The sequence below is a fragment of the Dermacentor silvarum genome, chromosome 2 (assembly GCF_013339745.2).
Source record: "Dermacentor silvarum isolate Dsil-2018 chromosome 2, BIME_Dsil_1.4, whole genome shotgun sequence".
NCBI classification, from domain to species: Eukaryota; Metazoa; Arthropoda; class Arachnida; order Ixodida; family Ixodidae; genus Dermacentor; species Dermacentor silvarum.
Genome location: NC_051155.1, coordinates 190,539,763 through 190,547,285, shown reverse-complemented (window position 1 = coordinate 190,547,285; position 7,523 = coordinate 190,539,763). Strand labels below are relative to the sequence as shown.

General features: G+C 47.7%; 1 non-coding gene across 1 annotated transcript; it reads left to right on the top strand.

Annotated features, from left to right (window-relative positions):
* Positions 1–5,400: 5,400 nt before the first annotated feature.
* Trnap-agg (transfer RNA proline (anticodon AGG)) lies at positions 5,401–5,472 on the top strand. Its single transcript has one exon. It is a non-coding gene; the product is annotated as a tRNA-Pro (tRNA).
* The last annotated feature ends 2,051 nt before the right edge of the window (positions 5,473–7,523 follow it).

Here is a 7,523-nt window from a genome sequence, read left to right as displayed (position 1 = left end):
ACTAACGTAATCGAGCGCCGAAAACAAGAGAGAGAGAGAGAGAGAGAGAGAGAGACGCCATGAGTCCCCATCGGCATGCTGCGTCCCAGAGACGAATAAATAATAAATAAATAAATACTGCAGGCTTAATCGATTTATCCGGTCCTGAACTCATTTACTGCGACAGCAACTGGTATTCATACCTTGTACCCATGCATGGCCGACACTGCCATCTTCTCAAGGACAACTTCTTTGTGATGCGCGCAACCTCGTCCTAGTCCGTTGCAGTACTGCCTCTCGTAACCTTCGAAAACGCCACCGCTCTCAGAGTCGGCGTGGCACACGAAACCCCGCGCAAGTTTGCCGAGCTTCCAGAGCTGTGGCGGTGCTCAAAGCGTGGCCTCTGAGATCGCAAAGGCGGACAGGGCAAACAAATGTTGTTTTTCTTCGCCTCAGCGCGAGAGTGAAGCTGAGGAGGAGAAAAATGGTCTGAAGACGACGACGGCCTGACGGACGGACGCAGTTAACCCAGTTTCGAGCTGTTAGCTGGTGTCACAGTGAAAAGAACGGGGAATATGACAGCGTGAATGCCTTTCAGAGTGATATGCCCTTTCGTCTTTAGCGCGGCACTGAGACTTCACCGACGCGTCCATCAGCGGGACACCCGCCATTACGATGGTGGCACGAGGGGGAAAAAAAGAAAAAGGAAAAAAAGAAAACAAGAAAAGAAAAGAAAGCCAGTTCCGAGATTTTGTTACGCGGCTCCGCAAGCCTAATTCTCGGGAAAGCTAACGTCGTTTTTCTTGCACATTATTCTTGTCGCGCCGCTCAATCAATAGCAAAACCTAGACGTAAATCTAATCTGCCCTTAACGTACGAATACGGCATTGGCTGTCAGAGCGCGTCTGTTATTCTCCGCGCCATTCTGACTAGGCTGACGTGTGCCCTTTGCGGAATGAAGCGAAAGGCATCTCTCGCTGCAGTCTTCCGAGTGCTTCCGAGTGCCTTAATAGATGTCTTCCGACTTCTGTTATGCAGTCGACTTTCGGAGCACTCTAGAAAAAAAAAAAGCAAACAAAGCGCATAGGACGTCAGCAGCGAATATAAAGCAACAAAATTTACAATAAGTGAAAGCGATAATTATTTGGAGCTTACCTGATAAACTGCCTTGATAGTTTACTGCAGTCGTTGGCTACAATGCGTGCTCATTTGTGCAACAGCAACAGTAACTAGATTAGAAAAGCATAGCGAGATAAATTAATGCTTTAGAATTGCGCCGACTATAGTCGACACCTCTTGAATAACAAACAAAACCGGAAAACACTGTATATTACAAAGATACCCCCCTCAATATTGTTATACGCGCACACAAAGCTGAATACTGGAGGGGCAGGACGCCCCGCATCAAGGGCAACAAGGGAGAGAGAGATGAAAGGGGAAAGGCAGGGAGGTTAGCCAGAAGGGAAGGTCCGGTTTGCTACCCTGCGCTGGGGAGAGAAGGGAGGGGGAGGTAAAATGACAGGAAAGTATAGACAGAGAAAGAAAGGCAGCACAGTTGGTCACTGTCACCAAAATCATTCAGATCCAACGCACATCTTGGAATCTATGTGAAGCCGTGCTTCGGTAAATGAAATGCTATTATAATGTGCCAATTTAATTCCTGTGTATTTGACGTAAAGCAAACTGGCGCACACGTATATGTACTGTCACGCACCCGTTCTATACGCAATGTGACACACGCGGCGTTCATCTCAAAGAGCTAGGTGGCGTTGGCGCCATAGAAGCATACGTGCGATTGCGGCCTAATGGGTAGAGTGTCGGGCTGCTGTGGTGGGGGACCGAGATTCGATCCCACCATATAGTGCACACGTAATCCAACTTTCTTTTTTGTAGGTATATGAGTTATTCGGCCGTACAGCAGCAGCACCCAGTAGCCACGGTCAGGAAAGTCCGGGAGGGTTCGCAAGCGAGGCTTCGATTTAAAAAAAAATCACAGCATATCCACGGGGTGAATGATGATGAGTGGGCGAAGCTCCGGAGGGAATCATCGGATCTCCCGCTTAAGGGGACGCTAGCACAAACGCGTTAGAAACGTGCAGTACTCTCTAGTAAGGGGGAGCGGCCACAGCGTCTTACGCAGCCATTTACACATGCCGGAACGTGCACCGCGTTTGCCGACGCCATCACATGACTGCTGAGAGAGTATACCCCCCGTATTCATAAACGCTCCTCGACTTGAACTTGACTTGCCACCGCCTTGGGCAGCGCGTTCGAAACGCGTTGAAGGTAAGGCGGAGAGGCCACAGCGTCTTACACCAGCTTCTTACACGGGCCGTAACGCGCTAGCACAAACGCGTTAGAAACGCGCTAGAAACGCGGCCTTTCGTTAATGTTAGGTATTTATTGCCATCGTGGTGCTTGTGTCTATGTGTGCTTCGTGGCGTAGTGGGCTAACGCCGCGCGCTCAGAAGCGAGGGGTCCCTGGTTCGATTCCGCGCTACGGACACAACTTCGGAATTTTTTTTCTCATTTTTCTCAGACTGGTTACACACTACTACTACGACGAGGGACGAACGGGTGCCGCTTTAAGGAGCTTCGCCCCTAAAAGGAGCACCAGGAATCGCATCGCAGCACTTAGTGATACGCGCAAATGATACAAATGTGTATACAGTATGCTAGTCGAGCCTTCTCTACAAACCACAAGGTTGCAGTATGCGTGTGAACTGCCCTGTGGGCCGAAGAAAAAAAGCGAAGGAGAGAGAAAACAAAAGGCCGCATCACTTGCACACACTGCGTACGAGGCGAACAAAACGTAGGTGAGCCAACCTCTCAAACGCAAGAATAATTAATTACCGGAAATTGTGAATTACCATTAATGGATCTTATGGCGGTGTGCTTATGATGAAAAGTTCGAGGCGGTCGTCATGTCACAGCTGGGGCGTGTCCGCTCTCCTGCGCGCTTGGTACCTTGTTTCCATTTGCGAAAACCTGTAAGTCGGCTGCCCTGCAAGGCTGTTTTGCAACCAAGAACTCTCGCGCCCAGACTACGTTTCTCCCTCTTAGTGTGGTTCTCTTCCTATTGGAAGGAAGCGCGAGCACAAACGCTCGAAGATTTCATGTCGTCATAGTTTCCCCTCACCTATCCACCGAGAGGGAATGTATTGTCACGTGGTTCAATAGGCGGCGGTACGGGTTAAGGTGTTGGATGGAAACAATACTTTTTTTTCTACAAGCCTGTGGTCGATACTATTTGGTTCGAAAATGCCTCTCTCGCGCATGCGCATCTAATTTTTTGCAAGTGGTCCATTCGCATGAAGATCGCAGCCATTCTTTGTACGGGTGAGTGCCGCCGAACGCAGCGACAAATGCATAATACAACTGGCACGCGTAAGCTATGATAGCGGTGTGCCTTTTCACTTTTCAAACATACTGCACAAATAAAACAGGAGACAGACTCGGCTCCCAAGCTCGCTTCGCCGCTGTTCACAATTGGCTGTTGTTTGCCGCTGTTCGTGACAGGGAGTCTGATGGTGCCCCAGCTTTCATAAACATGTTGGCTTCAAAATCAAGCTAATGCATCGGGCTTTGTGTATTCAGAGGCAGACTTGGAGCGGCTGTGATTAGTAGCGAGATTCTTTCTCTAGAAGCGAGAAGCTGCGTCCGCTCGTTCTCTAATCGGAAAGTAGGTCAAGGCTTAAAATGGCATCCGTATTAGCTGTCTTCGAGGCTTTCGCACAATTCCATGAACAATTCACAGCCTAACTTGCCTTCGACGAAAGGACCTCTTAAGCCGTTGCGTAAATATTTCGTTCGCTCTCAAGAATTCTTATCCGCTGCTGCTTTGGCGTTCGACACGAGAAGAGAACCTCCAGAAAAAACGAGTTTCTGCCGTCGGAAACCTTGCCTCAGCCGTCGCGCTTCGTGCTCTCCGGCCTAATCTCGTCGACCCCGTCTTTGTCGGTTCTCTGCCTGCTTCGCTTGTCTGTCTAGTCGTAGGCAGAAACTTCATACATCGTCTCGCGATGTGCTGAATGCACCGGAAAACGTGGGAAGATTGTGCTGCCTTGTTAAACTCGATTGGTTTTTTATATTTTTTTCCACACTAATTGCTCATGAGTTTGAGAATAAAGTGAACGAGCCACCTTGAGTTACATATTCTGCGACATCCACTGCATGCGAATGATTCTCTGCCACCTGAGTCGCTACTAATAAATGTAGACTAATACAATTCGTAGGTTGTCTATAGACAGCGTTAAACGCATTTGCCTCACTACCGACTTGTGCCTTTGGCTGCGTGTAATGGTTGTACATATTATAAACAATATCTAATGAAAAATGTATGACGCGTTGAGTCCAACCTTTACCCACGAGCTTTCTGCACGCAGTTAATTTGTTGTTCGTGGAAGTTATCTGTAGTCTACGGACATCAAATAACTGTCTGCAGAATTTTTTATGCACTGTAAAATAAATTTTGCGAAAGACGGCACTGCTTTTGTAATAGCAGCTCCATCAACCAGCCACTCGTTCCTGAGGGCATCTGTAAGCATATACGGTATGTATAAATGCGTGTTAACAACAGCATAGCCTTGAAGGGTCTTAGCCGTCTCTAGCGTCGAATATGAATCAGCTAATCGGAAGCAGGCAAAAGCCATAAGGAATAGCTGACATATTCCTTCATGTCACATGCGACTTCAAGCACTGCGTAAGGGTATGTATTCTTCTAGCGATAAAACGCATACATTCATGCTGCTTGCTATTTCATTTTATCAATATAAACGCTACCGTAATATCTTTTGACGCTCGTAACGCCTTTCTTCTTTAATTTTGCTTCCAAACGACTAGCACGTCGCTGTCCACACGTAAGTTGGTCTGAGTGCCATCAACCCAGCAAGTCAAGCTCGTGCGTACTGGTTAAAGTTGTTTATACAACGTGCACTTACATTATTTTGTCATTGATTCAGGTGCAATTTTATCAACTTACGCGAATTATTAATGTAAATATCCTAGAAATCAGGGCGGAGTTCTCTTCTATGGCGGCAAGCACTTCCTTTCCAGTTTTGCCGATGCTGTCAATGCAGTCAAAGAAGCCTGCTAGAAGAAAAAGATTACAGCTTAGCTCGCTAGTTAGCGAGGAACCTCAGTATTTTACGAGACATTTTCTCTCGTTTTGTGAGCACATCATTTGTTATTTCTGCATTGCTACGATCCCTGCAAGGAACAATTGCCTTCTCTTCCTTCCTTCCTTTCTTTTTTCTGCATTCTTCAGCGTCATGTTTAATAAATATTGCTAACGAACTGGGGTCATGGCAGTACACGATTGAACTAACTTTGCTGAAAATTTACGACGTTATGGGCTCTTTGTGGGCTATGACGACAATACACCTGCTTTGAATATGAGGCTAGCCGAGAGCAACACACGTCGGCTCGTTGGTCTAGGGGTATGATTCTCGCTTAGGGTGCGAGAGGTCCCGGGTTCAAATCCCGGACGAGCCCGTTTTTTTTTTTTTTTTTTCTTTTTTGCGCGGGAAATCAGATTGATGGCATCTACCGTACTTTACAGTGCTTATTGCACATAGGCAGTCGCTTTTTTTTATTTTCTTCAACTTCGTTTCCAATAGTAAGCAGCTGCGCCTTGTTCGGAACTAAGAATAATGTCAACGTGGATTCTGATGAGGTGGTGGTGGTGGGGGAGGGGGGAAGAGACGAGGAATAGCATGGGATACATTTTTTAGGGTAACCGAAGTAAAATGAGATAAGAATTATGCTGTACGCAAATGCGTATCTCGACCGTTTTGGCACAGCGCCGGAAAAAGTATACAATCTCAGCATTTCAGTATATCTTATACACCGCTAGTAAGCTTTTATTTCTTTAGGGGAGATGGCAACCGCCTGAAAAGTTAGCGCGGTGAAATTACTCGAAAGACAATTCAAGAAAAGTTCAAACTGTGAGGGTGCGGCGAAATTCAGCCAATGCACTGTAGTAGAAACGCAACTTCAGAGAACAAGCTTTCAGGCCCATTTCAGGCCATGCATCATACAACCGCATAGTATGGTGAAAAAGGAAATTTCCTACTTAACCCCAAAAACCACGCTTAAGCAAACAAGCAAGTCAAACCAAAATGTGGCACGGCTCTGATGCCTATATGCCTTCCGCAGAAGCCAAAGCTTCGTCACCCCCAGCCTCATGGGATGGGTGTCATTTTTGTGGCAGAGCGTCCCACCCAAGATCGGAATGCACAGCCCGACGTGCTCTCCGCAACAAGGGCCGAAAAAAAAAAAAGGGGGGGGGGGGGGGCACTTCGCCGCCGTGTGCCGTTCTTCAATGTCGGCAGTAGGGCTGAACGAAGTTGGCTCAATCAACCTGCTCCGTGCCAAGTACGTTGACGTGGAAGTCAATGGGACACTGTTCAAGTTCAAGGTCGACAGTGGCGCGGAAGTTTCTGTGATACCAAGCACGTTCTCTGGAATTTCTCCGCGTCTCGATCCTCAAGAAGCTGAGCTAACGGGCTCCGGAGGGCAGCCGCTGGTAGTTTTGGGTACCTTCTGGACTACCTTCAGATGGAGGAAGGGAACGGCAGAGCAGAAAATGTACTTGTTGCATTCGCAAACGTTGACTCTGCTGATTTTTCCAGCCACTCAAGCAATGCAAGAGGTCAATTTGTAGAACGCATGACTCGGGACGAGAATTACACCACCGAAGGACTCGCCAAAGAGCAGTTTGCAAGGTCTCGGCGTGCCGGAGCAACCGTACAAGATCCGCATATATAGAGCCAGGGGCTATTACATTTTCCTTAAGCACGCCAAGAAGGATACCCATGCCGTTGTGCCCTGTTGTAAGATCTGAGCTCGACAAGTTGAAAACACAGGGCATAATAAGACAGATCACCAATCCGACACGGTGATGGTGCATGAAGACTCTGGTAGCTACCGCATATGCGTGGACTTGACAGAATTGAACAAGTTCGTCCTCCGGGAGCGACACGTCCTACTGACGATTTAACAAATTTTGGAGCACCTCGGGGTGGTGAAGGTCTTTTCAAAGCTAGCTGCGACCTCTAGTTTTCATCAGGTCAGGCAGCCAGAATCCAGCCAAGTTAACATGATCGATGATCATGTTAACCGATGATCGTGTTAACCATATCACGTGAAGCATATGTTAATGATATTCTGGTGTTTGGCGGCAATCGAGAAGAGCACGACAGAAGACTCGGCGAGGTGTTGAACCGGTTACGCCGGGCGGGGCTTACCCTAACTAAGGAAAAGTGCAAGTTCGACGTGTCAAGCATCAAATTCCTGGGCGTTGTAGTCTCTGCAGATGGCATTTCGCTAGACCCAGCTAAAATTGAAGCTGTTCAGAAGATCGAACCACCCGTGGATGTCGGGGGTGTTCAAAGAATAACGGGAATGGTAAATCATGTTACAAGATTCTTGCCACATCTGTCGGACACGTTGGCCCCGATTCGAGAACTTCTGTGCAAGCGGACGGCTAGGTTGTGTGGACCACCTCAGCAAGCAGCCTTTGAAAAAGTAAGAGGTATGCTTTC